Below are 540 nucleotides of genomic sequence, written 5' to 3' on the forward strand. Positions count from 1 at the left end.
TTTCCTTACTCCACCCCCGACAAGGGGATTAGCGCGGAAATCGGCCTTGCCGGGTCAAATTTGCGGTACTGTGGACACAATTAGACGGTATTGGCCTCTGGGAGCGATCCCAGAGTGCTCCATTGTGACTGCTCTGGACAGCACTCTCAACTCAGATGCACTGGCCAAGTAGACAGGAAAAGGCCCGCAAACTTTTGAATTTCAATTTCCTGTTTGGCCAGCATGGCAAGCTGCAGGTGACCATGATGGAGTCCCAGAATCGCAAAAGAGCTCCAGCATGGACCGAACAGGAGGTATGGGATCTGATCGCTGTATGGGGAGAGGAATCCGTGCTATCAGAACTCCGTTCCAGTTTTCGAAATGCCAAAACATTTGTCAAAATCTCCCAGGGCATGAAGGACAGAGGCCATAACAGGGACCCGAAGCAGTGCCACGTGAAACTTAAGGAGCTGAGGCAAGCCTACCAGAAAACCAGAGAGGCGAACGGCCGCTCCGGGTCAGAGCCCACAACATACCGCTTCTATGATGAGCTGCATGCCA

The sequence above is a fragment of the Chelonia mydas genome, chromosome 6, assembly GCF_015237465.2.
Source record: "Chelonia mydas isolate rCheMyd1 chromosome 6, rCheMyd1.pri.v2, whole genome shotgun sequence".
Lineage (NCBI taxonomy): Eukaryota > Metazoa > Chordata > Testudines > Cheloniidae > Chelonia > Chelonia mydas.